Source organism: Lipotes vexillifer, unplaced genomic scaffold, assembly GCF_000442215.2.
Source record: "Lipotes vexillifer unplaced genomic scaffold, Lipotes_vexillifer_v1.1 scaffold418, whole genome shotgun sequence".
Taxonomy (NCBI): Eukaryota; Metazoa; Chordata; class Mammalia; order Artiodactyla; family Lipotidae; genus Lipotes; species Lipotes vexillifer.
The window spans coordinates 4,574,525-4,589,028 of NW_006798629.1; positions in this window are offsets into that span (position 1 = coordinate 4,574,525).

Below are 14,504 nucleotides of genomic sequence, written 5' to 3' on the forward strand. Positions count from 1 at the left end.
CCCCGCCGCCGTTTCCTGGAAAAAGGAGCACCAACCTCCAAAACAATTTCCTGATTTTACAAGTGACTTAGAGTTTGTTCAGTAGCTATTAAGTAGTTTTACTTCCAGGATATGATTTATGTTTAAAATTCACATCTTTTAGATTTTTTTTCTGAATAATTATCTGGAAAGAGTTTCACTTGTCACCGTCGAATTCTGACTCCCAAAATTTTAGAATGCAGGTTGCACACCTTTGGGCCGGATTGCGCTGAAATTTCTAGACCCAGTCATTCTTTTGTATTCTTTGTGCCACAAAATATAGCCCCAATATATGATTATGTAGTCCCTGTATATTATGAGCGTGCGCCGTTACACTGTTGAAAGTAAACCTTTGAGCACCTTTGATATCAGTGATAAATTCATTTATGTGTTGGTTAATTCTCTTAAGGAGCTTTTCTGATTCTACGTCTTGGTAGTTTTCACATCTTATCTCTAAATTCAGTTGTAAACTGGAGCATTTTTAAATTTTACAGCTATCTGCAGTAGAGTCCTGTAGATCAGTTCTTCTCAAACTTCAGTGTGCCTAGGAATCCCTTGGGGCTCCTGTTTAAATATGCAAATTCTGATTCAGTAGATCTGTGATGCAGCTTGGTGTTCTTTATTTCTTATAAGCTCCTACCTGCAGCTGGAGGAGGAACCGTTCTTGAGTAGCAAGGATGTAGATTACTTGTTTGCCAAGAAATAAAGTGTATCAATGAACAAGTGCGTTTTAATAATTTACGTTTGGTGTAGAGGTGGCTTGAGATAAGAGACACATGGCAGGATGAACTGAGAGAGCTTGCCTTAGGGAAATCCCTTATGCAGAGTAAGCCAAGTCCAGGTCCCAGGGGAGGTGGTAGCGGAACTGGGAGAACTCCCTCAACTAGGAAGAGGGCAGGTGCCACGTGTGCACGCTGTGTGGTGCCTACATCACTTGGCCTGCGAATATTCCATGGAAGCTTGGTGTACTTCTAACTGAAGGACTTGCTCAGCAATGGGTAGTTGGATTTTTATCAACATAAAGGCTATGCATCATACTCTTGAAAGTTTCTTTTATTGGTGAATGTATTGAGTGTGTTGCTCTTTCTGTCACCCGTTCAAATGCAGCCTTAGTTGAGTAGTGCATTCCTGAGCCTTGGAGGCAAACTTGTAAACAATGTAGGGTCTCCACCTGTCGATTTTTTCCCTAAATTTTAAAAAATGTAAATTGAAAAGTTTACATTTAAAAAAAGTAAGTTGAAAAGTGTCACACGTAACTTCATATATTCATACTTTATATACATAAAAGTGGTTGTACTTAAGTTTTGATATAGATATTAAAGAAATAGAAAAAAAATTTTTTCCTTGTGATGAGAACTCTTAGGATTTAACAACTTTTTAACAACTCTTAACTTTCATATGCAACATAAAACAGTGTTGTTTATGTTTATCATGTTGTACGTTATATCCCTTGTACTTATTTATCCCATAACTGGAAGTTTGTACCTTTTGTTTGCCTTCATCCAACTCCCCCTCCCTCCACCCCTGGCTCTGTTAACCACAAATTTGATCTCTTTTTCTTTTTATATTTATTTATGTATGTATTTATTTATATTTATTTATTTATTTAACATCTTTATTGCAGTATAATTGCTTTACAGTGGTGTGTTAGTTTCTGCTGTATATCAAAGTGAATCAGCTATATGTATACATATATCCCCATATCTCCTCCCTCTTGTGTCTCCCTCCCACCCTCCCTATCCCACCCCTCTAGGTGGTCACAGAGCACCAAGCTGATCTCCCTGTGCTATGTGGCTGCTTCCCACTAGCTAGCTATTTTACATTTGGTAGTGTGTATATGTCCATGCCACTCTCTCACTTCATCCCAGCTTACCCTTCCCCCTCCCCATGTCCTCTACGTCTGCGTCTTTATTCCTGTCCTGACCCTAGGTTCTCCAGAACCATTGTTTTTTTTTTTTTGATTCCATATGTGTGTTAGCATATGGTATTTGTTTTTCTCTTTCTGACTTACTTCACTCTGTATGATAGTCTCTAGGTCCTGATCTCTTTTTCTATGAGTTAGTTTTTGAAGTATAATTGACTCACAGCACTGTTATTTCCTATTACACAACATCTAGTTACAATTTATCACCCTACAAAGCTATTACATAGTTACTGACTATATTCTGCACACTGTACATGTTATACCTGTGATTCATTTATTTTGCAACTGGAAATTTGTACCTCTTAATCCCCCTCACCTATTTCATTCCTCCTCCCACCTCTCTTGCAACCACCTATTTGTTCTCTGTATATATAACTGTTTTGATTTTGTTATGTTTGTTCATTTGTTTTTTAGGTTTCACATATAAGTGAAATCATATGGTATTTGTCTTTCTCTCTCTGACTCATTTCACTTAGCATAATACCTTATAGGTCCATCCATGTTGTTGCAAATGGAAAGATTTCATTCTTTTTTATGGCTGAGTAATATTGCATTTTGTGTGTGTGTGTGTGTGTGTGTGTGTATGTATGTATATACACCCCCCCACACACATTTTCTTTATCCATTCATCTATTGATGGGCACTTAGGTTGCTTCCATATCTTGGCTATTGTAAATAATGTTGCAATAAATGTAGAGGTGCATCTATTTTTTCTAATTAGTGTTTTTGTTTTCTTCATATAAATACCCAGGAGTGGCATTGCTGGAACTTTGGTAATTTTATTTTTAATTTTTTGAGAACTCTCAATACTGTTTTCCATAGTGGCTGCACCGATTCACATTCCCACCAATAGTGCACAAGGGTTCCCCTTTTTTCCACATCCTCACTGACACTTGTTATTTGTTGTCTTGTTGATAATAGCTATTCTGACAGGTGTGAGGTGATATTTCACTGTGGTTTTGATTTGCATTTCCCTGATGATTAGTGATGTTGAGCATCTTTTCATTTGCCTGTTGGCTGTATGTTCTTTGGAAAGATGTCTGTTGAGATCCTCTGCACATTTTTCAATCAGGTTGTTTGTTTTTTGATGTTGAATTGTGTGGGTTCTTTTTATATTTTTGATATTAACCCCTTATCAGATACATGATTTGGAAATAGCTTCTCCCATTCAGTAGGCAGCCTTTTCATTTTATTAATCATTTCCATTGCTGTGCAAAAGTTTTTAAGTTTGATGTAGTCCCATTTGTTAATTTTTACTTTTGTTTTCCTTGCCTGAGGAGACATATCCAAAAAAATATTACTAAGACTGATGCCAAGAGCTTACTACTTAGGTGTTCCTTAAGAAATTTTATGGTTTCAGGTCTTACGTTTAAGTCATTAATCCATTTTGAATGTATTTTTCTGCATGGTGTGAGAGAGTAGTCCAGCTTGATTCTTTTGCATGTAGCTGTTCAGTTTCCCCAACATCATTTATTGAAGAGGCTGTCTTTTCCCCATTGTATATTCTTGCCTCCTTTGTTGTAGATAATTGCTCATGTAAGTATGGGTTCATTTCTGGGCTCTTTATTTTGTTCCATTAATGTTTGTGTCTGTTTTTGTGACAGTACCGTCCTGTTTTGATTAATGTAGCTTAGTAATATAGTTTGAAATCAGGGAGCATGATACCTCCAGCTCTGTTCTTCTTTCTCAAGATTATTTTGGCTATTTGGGTTTTTTTATGTTTCCATCCAAATATTAGAATTATTCTAGTTCTGTGAAAAATGCCCCTGGTATTTTGATAGGGATTGCATTGAATCTGCAGGTTGCCTTGGGTAGCATGGCCATTTTAACAATATTACTTCCTCTAATCCATGAAGGAGGAATATTTGTCTTTGATTTCTTTCATCAGTATCTGATAGTTTTCTGAGTCTAGATCTCTTACTTCCTTAGATTTATTCCTAGATATTTTATCCTTTTTGATGTGATTATAAATGTGATTAATTTATTACTTAATTTTTCTTTCTGATAGTTTGTTAATATATAGAAATGCAGCAGATTTCTGTATATTAATTTTGTATTCTGCAACTTTACCAAATCCTTGATGAGTTCTAGTAGTTCTTTGGCAGCATCTTTAGGATGTTCTATGGATAGTGTCATGTCATCTGCAGACAGTGACAGTTTTACTTTTTCCTTTCTAATTTGGATTCCTTTTATTTTGTTTTTCTTGTCTGATTGTTGTGGCTAGGACTTCCAGTACTACGTTGCATAAAAGTTCCAGTACTATGTTGAATGAAAGTGTTGAGAGTGGGCATCCTTGTCTTGTTCCTGATGTTAGAGGAAATGCTTTCTTCACTGTTGAGTGTGATGTTGGCTGCGGGCTTGTCATATATGGCCTTTATTATGTTGACGTATGTTCCCTCTCTACCCACTTTTTTGAGAGTTTTTATCATAAATGGATGCTGAATTTTGTCACAAGCCTTTTCTGGACCTATTGAGATGATTGTATGATTTTTGTACTTCAGTTTGTTAATGTGGTATATCACATTAATGGATTTGCAGATATTGAACCATCTTTGCATTCCTGGAAGAAATTCCTCTTGATCATGGTGTATGGTCCTTTTAATGTATTGTTGGATTTGATTTGCTAATATTTTGTTGAGGATTTTTGCATGTATGTTCATCAGTGATATTGGTGTGTAATTTTCTTTTTTTGTATATCTTTGTCTGACTTTGGTATCAGAGTGATGCTGGCTTCATAGAATGGGTTTGGAAGTGTTCCTTCCTCTGCAATTTTTTGGAATAGTTTGAGAAGGATAGGTGTTAACTCTTCTCTGAGTTTTTGGAAGAATTAATCTGTGAAGCCATCTGGTCCTTGGACTTTTGTTTGTTGGAAGTTTTTAAAATTACTGATTCAACTTCATTACTGCTAATTGGTCTGTTCATATTTTCTGTTTCTTCTTGGTTCAGTCTTGGGAGATTGTACCTTTCTAAGAATTTGTCCATTTCTTCTAGGTTGTCCATTTATTGGTGTACAATTGTTCATAGTAATCTCTTATGATCCTTTTTATTTCTGTGGTGTCATTTGTAACTTCTTTTTTATTTCTGGTTTCCATTTGCATGGAGTACCTTTTTTCATTCCCCTAACTTTTAGTCTGTGTGTGTCTTTACATCTGAAGTGAGTCTCTTTTTAGGTAACATATATATGGGTCTTATCTTGTATCCATTCAGCCACTCTTTGTCTTTTGATTGGAGCATTTAGTCCATTTACATTTAAAGTAATTATTGATAAGTGTGTACTTACTGCAGTTTTGTAATTATTTTCTGGTTATTTTCATAATTTATTTGTTCTTTTTTTCTCCTTTTGATTTGGTGACTATCTTTAGTGTTATTTTTGGATTCCTTTCTCTTTTTTTTTTTTTTTTTTTGCGGTATATGGGCCTCTCACTGTTGTGGCCTCTCCTGTTGTGGAGCACAGGCTCTGGACACGCAGGTTCAGTGGCCATGGCCCACGGGCCCAGCCGCTCTGCAGCATGTGGGATCCTCCCGGACCAGGGCACGAACCCGCGTCCCCTGCCTCAGCAGGCGGACTCTCAACCACTGCGCCACCAGGGAAGCCCATCCTTTCTCTTTTTTGCATGTGTATTTAGTATAGATTTTTGGTTTGTGATTAACATGAGGTATATGTGTTTGTGTGTATATATATATATATATATATATATATATATATATATATATATATATATGTACAATATATATATATCTATATCTGTATATCTGTATAGTTATGATTGTTTTAAGTTGATGATCTTTTAGGTTCAAATGTGTTTTAACAACTGTGCATTTTTAACCCCTTCCCCCAGTTTACCGTTTTTGACATCATATTTTACATCTGTTTGTTTTGTGTATCCCTTAACTGTTTGTTGTGGATGTTTTTACAAGTTTTGTCCTTTTACTTTTCTACTAGCTTTATAAGTGGTTGATTGATTACTGTATATTTGCCTTTACCAATGAGCGTTCCTTTTGTAATTTTCATATTTCTAGTTGTGGCCCTTTATTTTTCACTTAGACAAGTCCTTTTAACATTTCTTGTAAAGCCAGTTTAGTGAGGTTGAGCTCCTTTAGCTTTTGCTTGCCTGTAAAACTTTTGATCTCTCCATCAAATCTGAATGAAAGCTTTGGCAGGAAGAGTGTTGATGGTAGGTTTTTTCCTTTCATCATTTTAACTGTTTATATTGTGCCACTTCTTCCCAGCCTGCAATATTTCTGCTGAAAAGTCAGCTTATAGACTTATCAGATTTTTCTCATATGTAACTTGTTGCTTTTTCCTTGCTGCTTTTAATATTCTCTCTTGATTTTTAATTTTTGCCATTTTAGATACAGTGTGTCTTGGTTTGATCCTCTTTGGGTTGATGCTACTTAGGATTCTCTGTGCTTCCTGGACCTGGATGTCTGTTTCCTTTCCCAGGTTAGAGAAGTTTTTGGCTATTATGTTTTCAAATATGTTATTTGCCCCTTTCTCTCTTCTCCATCTGGGACCCCTTTAATGTGAATGTTAGTACACTTGATGTTGTCCCAGAGGTCTCTTAAACTGTCCTCACTTCTTTTTCTTTTTTCTGTTCAGCTTCAGTGATTGCCACTACTCTGTCTTCCAGCTCATTGATCTGTTTCTCTGTATCATTTAGTCTACTGTTGATTCCTTCTAGTGTATTTTTCATTTCAGTTATTGTATTCTTCATCTCTGTTTGGTTCTTCTTTATATTTTCCAACTTTTTGTTAAAAACTTCTGACTTCTCATTCTGTTTATATAGTCTTAGCTGGAGTTATTTGATCATCTTTATGATCACTACTTTGAACTTTTATTGGGTAGGTTGCTTATCCCCACTTCATTTCTTCTTCTGGAGTTTTATTTTGTTCCTTTGTTTGGAATATATTCTATTGTCATCTTATTTTGCCTAGTTTGCTATTTTTATTTCTGTGTATCTGGTAGGTTGGTTACATTTCATGATCTTGGAGAAGAGGTCTTTTGTAGGAGACATCCTATGTTTCCCAGCAGTGCACTCCCCTCTAGTCACCAGAACTGTATGTTCTAGGGGCCACCTGTGTGGGCTGTGTGGGTCCTTCTGTTGTGGCAGGCTGACTGCTATTGGTGGTCTGGTAGGTATGGCTGGCCTCTGGTCTCGTTGGTGGGGCTGGGTCATGAGACAGTTGGCTGTGGGTTCCTGGGGGGTCCCGCAGCTAGCGCTGATTGGTAGGTGGGCAGAGCTGGGTTCTGGGGTGGGTGTAGGTCCAGGGGGTCCTAGCATTAGAGTCTGTTTGCTGGTGGGCAGGGCCAGTCCCTGACATGGCTAGCTGTGGTGTCTGAGGTGTTTCAGGGCTGCTGTTGGCCCTGGTGAGTGAGGCTGGATTGCAGGGTGGCTGGCTGAGGGGTCCAAGGTGTCTTGGAGCTTGGGTCAACCTGCTGATGGGTGGGGTTGGGGCCCAGGGGCTCCTGGGACTAGTCCTGGGCTGCTGATGGATGAAGCCAGGTTCCAGGTTCTGTGGCTGCATGGCCTTGGGAGTCCTAGAGCTGGTGTCTGCCTGCTGGTTGGGCTGGGGGTGGTTCCTGACACATCTGTCTGTGGCTTCTGGGTTGTCCTGAAGCTGATGTTGGCCTGCTGGTGGGTGGGGCTGGTGCCCATCCAGTGGTCAGTGAGTCCGGGTCCTGGGGCTAGTGCCAGCCCACCTGTGGGCGGATTCATGTATGACAGTACTTTTGAAGCACTTACTAAGTGCCAGGCACTGTTCTAAGCACTTTATGTATCTTAATTCATTTAATCCTCACACCAACCTCGAAGGAAACTGAAGCAGAGAGGGTAAAAGTCACATGCCAGCACAGAGCTGGGATTCTGGCTGACTCTAGAGTACATGCTTTTAAGAGTCTTCTCTTTGTTGTGTTTTGGAAGAAAATAAATGAATGATACTCTTTTAAATCCCCTTTTCCTAGTACTGTTGAGAATTATGAGCTTGACTTTCATTTTAAAATTCAAATTTGTCATTCTTTTATTTTTAAATTCCCCCCATTTTATCCCACTTCAAAATGAAGAATTGCCTCAATGATTGTAATCTTTTCTGAATAAGACATTGAAATTTGCAATGGTTTATTTTGTTTGCACTTGTTTGCTGGACTGGTCTCTAAGTTTGTATGTTACTGTTAAAAGTGAAAGTGGTGTCTGTTTCCTTTTGAACCTGCAAGTTTTGAGTCCTTCATTTCTTGCCTATGACTGTCTCCCCTCCCCTCTATGCATATATAGTAGATTTATTTAAGTTTGTTATTCTAACATTTAGGATTTTGAGGGGGATTGACTGGGTTACTGACTTTTTATTTGGCCAGTAACGACAATAAGAAACTAAACATTGGTCATCATTACATATTTAACTCTGAGAAGGTAAGAATGACAGCCTTAGAATGAAGAATGGTATTTTAAGTTGAATAATTTGTGTTTCATAAAAATATATATGTCGTCTGTCCCCCACTGCTTTCTGTCTCAGACTACTGAAAACTTTGTCCCACATCAGCCCAGTCTGAGGAATGGTGCTTGTACACCTGGTCTAAAACATTTCTCTTAACGTGGACAGATCATTAAAATGGCAGTGCTATACAGTTTGTGTACTAGAATTTGAGAGGTTGTGAATGGGGGAAGTTGTGGGAAGGGAAGGAGATGGGAGAGGGCCAGAGGCTAATTCCAGTGGCATTAATTTTCTATTAACTGGGGTAATAGTAAGTTTGAGAAGGAAGTCAGTATAACAGCAAATCTGTTGTAAATGTTTTCTCCATGCTTGTTCTTTACTGTGATGTCTCATAATGCCATGCTGGCCAGTTACTTAGCCTCACAGTGCCTCACTTTTCTCATCTTTAGAATGAGGATAGTAATAGAAACTACCTCACAAAGTTGTTTTGAGGATTAAATGATTATATGTGTATGTATACGTGTGTGTATACACACAAACACATGTAATATATGTATTATACCTATGCTGTTCTTATTATGTTATATGTAAATGTTACACACACACGTGTGTGTGTGTGTGTGTGTGTGTGTGTGTGTGTGTGTATGTATGACGTACATGTAGATAAACAGTTGTCCCTTGGTATTGGCAGGGGATTTGTTCCAGGACCCCTGTGGATACCAAAATCTTTGGATGTTCAAGTCCCTTATAGAAGATGGCATAATATTTGCATATAGTATAGACACATCCTTAAGCATACTTTAGATCATCTCTAGATTACTTATAATACCTAATGCAATGTAAGTACTATGTAAATGGTTGCTAGAGCCTGGCAAATTCAAGTTTTGTTTTTTTGGACTTTCTGGAATTTTATTTTTTTTCCCCTGAATATCTTTGATTCATGATTGATTAAATCTGCAGATGTGGAACCAGAGTATATGGAGGGCTGACTGTATATATACATACAATACTTAGATAGTATCTGGTACGTAGCTAATGCTACCATCTAAGTGTTAGATATTGTGTTCTGCTGTGGATAGTCTGCAGTGGTTGATCATATCCACATATTCAAGACTGACTATATTTGAATGAAATTAATGGAAATCGTACATTTATTTGGTATAAGGCTGTAGGGCCAAGAAAACAAAGTTTGTGCTCTTTTTGGATGAAAATACAAGATTGGTATAGTAATGATTTTATCCCTTTGGAGATTTAAATATGAATAAATATGGTTTGGCAGCTCAGATCTTTCAAAACAAGGAAGTTAGGCTGTAGAAACAATAAAAGATGTCTTTGGTGGTGGTATAAAAGGATTAGTTTAAAATTTTCAAGTGCAGTGTAATGAAGCCCAGAACAAGATAACCTTTTTCTGGAGGCTTCTCTGATTATAACTTTTACCTTCCTCGACTGACTTGTTTCTCCTTGAAATAATTCATCTTTCTTTGCATCCTCCAAACTTGGTCTGTAGTCCCTTATCTGAAACCCATGGTGGCATATGTGTCTCAGAAGTAAAAAGGTTTTGGAATTTAGAAAATTAATATGGTGCATATGCTGTATATCATGAAACCTTCTGTGGGTAGGAGCAGTCACCCATAATCAGACACATTAATGTTCCCAGCGAAATTACACATCTTCACACTAAGTAGAATAAAAAAGACTATAAAAAACCTTACATTAGTTAGGCCATGTTTCTGTGACAGCTTAGAAAATAATTTTTAGGTTTTAGAGCTTTTTGGATTTTTGGAGTTGGAGATAAGGGATTGGGGTCTGTGTGTCTGTGTATGTGTGTCTGTGTGTGTATATATATTTTTTAGTATTTATATTCATCATAGTTCCTGTCTCCTTGAGTAGACAGAGAACTGGAATATAGGATCTTTGTGTTAGCATTTGGTATCTTTAGCATCTATAGGGCCTGGCATGCAGTAGGTGCTCATTAAATGTCCATTCGTTTGGATGAAAAACATCTAAAGATAATACCATTCAGTCATTGTTCTGTGCTGTATGTTGTATCTGTGGCTGACTCAATGAAAATATTTAATAATTGCAGATTTATTATTTTTCTAACTCAATTGCCCAGGAAAGTTGGTTATTGGACAACTTTCTTTGGAGCAAGAGATTTGAAATAGTCATTACAGAGGATTACAAATTTTCATAAATTTGTATTGACAAGAATGCTTATCTTGACCTTTTTATGGGTCATGAAGTCTATATTTAGAAGAATGATTTACTTTTTAAAATTGGATTTAGTTATATATGATAATTACAATAAACTAGTTGTGGTATATCTGTCTAAAGAAAATGCTGCCATGGGTGAATATCTTAGGTCAAATAATCACAGTATGATAATCTAGATGGCCATTAGAAAAAAGGTGTTTTTTTTTCCTATTACAAAAAGTAATGCTTATTGTGGAAATTTTATAAAAATGAATTATAAAAAATAATCACGTGGACTGTTGGATAGTTCTTAAAGTTCTCTTTAGGGCTATCGTGCTTGGAGAGGCTGAAAATAAAGTCAGGTTTATAGTACAAGTACTAGTTTAGAAAGCCAAGTAACAAATGTTGGTTAGCGGGAATGTTTTATGTTTTAGTGTTACTAAAAGTTTTGTCCCTAAGTAAGATAAAAAGGTTGAACCTAAAGTAATGAGGTCTCCACTTCCAAATAGTGGGGTCTTCAGAATAATTACATCAGTGAGAAGTAAGCTCCCACTTCTGATATGACCACCTTGGGGGAGATGCACCCGCCTTCTGATGGAGTTGGGGTGAAGACTGAGCCCAACTCACGGGCTTTGGCTGCAGAGGCAAGCATTTTGTTTGCTGGTAACCAGTGGGGATCAGAATCAACCCCTTGAGAGTTTCCCAGAATGCTACCTTTGGAGTTGTTGCAGGAATCCAAGAGGAGTTACTAACACTGTATCTCTTGCCATCTTGGGGTGAGATAGTGGATTGATTGCCCTGGATCCCTTGTAGGATTTGGGGGTGAAGGTGGATTTGATAGGAGATGGGCAGATGGTACCACTATGTCGGTTTTTGTCTGCTGCATTCATTAAACTAGACTTCTTTTTCTTCGTGAAGTCCAAGAATCTTGTGATAAGAATGCTCATTTTGATAGGTCAATGTGTATGGTGTGGGGAGGATTGGGATAAATTGCCTCCCTTCTCCAATCTGCATTTCTCTTAACTAATTTAGGGTTAATTTTAATTTATTTATCCTGTGTTGTGTGTATGTAAATTGTAGCTATACACAGCTAAATGTGTATATGTAAATAATACCTAATTTAAAAAAAATTAATTATTTTATTATTTTGGCTGTGTTTTGTCTTCATTGCTGCGCGGGCTTTCTCTAGTTGCGGCAAGTGGGCTTCTCATTGCAGTGGCCTCTCTTGTTGTGGAGCATGGGCTCTAGGTGTGTGGGCTTCAGTAGTTGTGGCATGCGGGCTCAGTAGTTGTGGCTTGTGGGCTCTAGAGCAGAGGCTCAGTAGTTTTGGCACACAGGCTTAGTTGCTCCACAGCATGTGGGGTCTTCCTGGACTAGGGCTCGAACCCGTGTCCCCTGCATTGGCAGGTGGATTCTTAACCACTGTGCCACCAGGGAAGCCCTGTCTTTTTTAACTAAAAGTGATTCTTGCTATTTTGTTGCTTGCATTTATTTTTCATTTAATATTTTATGTTACTTCTGTTACTACTTTCCTGCATACTTTTTGGTCACTCCATACTATTTCATTGTATGAATGGGCTATAAGTAGTCCTCCATTCTTGGACACCTAGATTTCTCTCAATCTTTCTGATGAGAAGTGATACACTGAATATTATTGTATTGATAGCTCATGTCCCTTTGTGCCTGTGCATTATTGTTAATTTAGGAAAAACTGTGGTGAGTGGAATTAGCAGGTCAAAAGATAATTTAACAGTTTTGTTACATTTGGCTAAATTGCCCACCAGGAAGTTTACCCTTTACTACAAAACTGTTTAAGAGGCCCTGTACCTATTGTTTTTGGGTATTATCTTATCTTTATTTTAATAGCTTTAATTGGGTATATGTGACTTTATCCCTGTTCCCTTTTTTGTTTTCTTACAGTTTTTAACATTTTATGTAGTTAGATCTTGCTCTTCTTTTATTTATCTTTTAGAGCTTTTCCTACCTTATGGTTATATAGCTATTATTTTATATTTTCAACCGTTTTTGTAGTTTAAATTTAAAACTTTGGGTTTGCAGTTATTCCAGAACATGTTGAGTGGCATAGTGTGAAGTGGTACAAAAAATTCTAAGCTTTTTAAAAATTAAATTAATTAATTTATTTTAGTTGTGCTGGGTCTTAGTTGTGGCAGGCATGCTCCTTAGTTGTGGCTTGCCTGCTTCTTAGTTGTGGCCGGTGGACTCCTTAGTTGCAGCCAGTAGGCTCCTTAGTTGCGACTTGCATGCTCCTTAGTTGTGGCTCGCCTGCTCCTTAGTTGGGGCCAGTGGGCTACTTAGTAGTTGCAGCCAGTGGCTCCTTAGTTGTGGTTGCGGTCTCCTTAGTTGCAGCATGTGTGCTCCTTAGTTGAGGCATGTGAGGTCCTTAGTTGTGGCTCGCCGGCTTCTCAGTTGTGGTATGCAAACTCTTAGTTGAGGCATGCATGTAGGATCTAGTTCCCTGACCAGGGATCAAACCCAGGTCCCCTGCATTGGGAGCTCAGAGTCTCACCCACTGCACCACCAGGGAAGTCCCTAAAAAATTCTAAGGTTTTTGATCAGCCAGTTTTCTCAGTACTCCTTAATGAATGACCTATTCTTTCTCCATAGGTATCAGAAGATTTGTCATTTGGTCTTCTAGTCAGTCACACAGTATTTTATTTTTTATTGTTGTGAATAGGATTTTCCTGTGTGTGTGTGTGTGTGTGTGTGTGTGTGTGTGTGTGTGTGTGTGTATTTCTGCTACCAGGCAATTTCTGGTAAATAGAAAAGCTGTTGATGTTTTGTGTGTATTTATTTTGTAACCAGTCACTTTCTGACTCTGTCATCACAGCTTTTCAGTTGATTCTCTTACCTTTTCCAGGTAGATAAGCATACCATCTGAAGGTAGCCATTTTTGTAGAGAGATCAAATTGTGCATCATGTTGGCTTCTTGGAGTATCAAGCATCATGAGTTTCTTTTTCTGGTCAGGTGGTGTAATTTTCTACTCCTCATGGTGAGTTTTCTTTTCAAGCTATGGTCCTTCTATGCTCCACTTAAAGTTCTCTAACCCAAAGCCTGTGATTTTCAAAATTGAGTGTAGTGGAGGCCTTTGGGAAGTGTTCAGTAGACCAGGAGGCAGCGAAGGTGGGGCGGAATGGGAGAGACAGGGATGGGGAAGTGCCTGATATGCCATCTCTTCCTTCTCTGGCCCCCTTTCTGATTATCTTTCTGGACTTCTTCGATTTTGCCCATTTTAATGATTTTCTGGCTTCTTATTTAATTCTCCAGATATACCTTGTTTTCTTTCTTTCTTTCTTTCATAAGGTAGCTCCCCTACCACCTTTTTACCTTGATCCAGAATATACAGATGCAGTAGTCTGGGAAGTAGTCCTGAGCAGTCCCTCTCATTTCCTTCCTTATTGTCACTAAAACTACTGCAAAATACCCTGACCACTGGCCACCAAGCATCCTATCATGCAAAGGGTGTGGCAAGACATTGATTAAACTTAGGTTTCCTCATAAAATAAAACCACTATTTTGGAAGCATTAACAAAATGAGAGAGACATACTTTATAAAGACAAATTGCGAGAGGATTGTAGAGTTGTAGCTGGGTGGTTGAGGACTCCAGAGGATACAGTGAGAGATTAGTGTTACAGAGAGGGAACAGGCTTCTGAAGAGACTGTTATCTTAGGTCTCCAACCGATTTCTTCCCTGGGCTTTAGACCTGGGGATCCGATTGCCTGTTGGATAACTCCACTTTTGGGTGGCCCACAGAAAGCTCAATTTCAGTATGTGTGCAACTGAATTTACCATCTTTTCTTAGAAAACCTATTCCCCCTCCCAACTTTATTATCTCACTGGTTGGCACCTCCATCTCTCTAGTTGTTCAAAGCCAGAAACCTGGCAGACACACTTTATTCCCTTTTCCCAAGTCCTCACATAA